Source organism: Plasmopara halstedii (assembly GCF_900000015.1).
Source record: "Plasmopara halstedii genome assembly, contig: Scaffold_54, whole genome shotgun sequence".
NCBI classification, from domain to species: Eukaryota; Oomycota; class Peronosporomycetes; order Peronosporales; family Peronosporaceae; genus Plasmopara; species Plasmopara halstedii.
Window position 1 is genome coordinate 750,090 of NW_020186975.1, and position 282 is coordinate 750,371.

Genomic DNA, 282 nt, shown 5'->3' on the forward strand with positions numbered 1-282 from the left:
CACCCAGAAGCCCTTTTCTTGCGAGGGCCATCCTCACGTTGAACTCCCAATGGTAGTAGTTACCATCTCCTAGGAGGACTTCGGTGCGCTTGGCAGTCATGACGGTGAAGGTTTGGTAATGCGAAGCTGTTGTTTGTGGCTGTTAACCTGTTGATAAGATGGCAAAAACCGATATATATTTAGGTCCTTAGTTCGCTACTCTGTGCTACCTCTAAGCCTGTCCATCTAGATCCTTCTAGAAGCTTCTTAATGTAACCTTATCTATCTAGACCAATGAGCGAC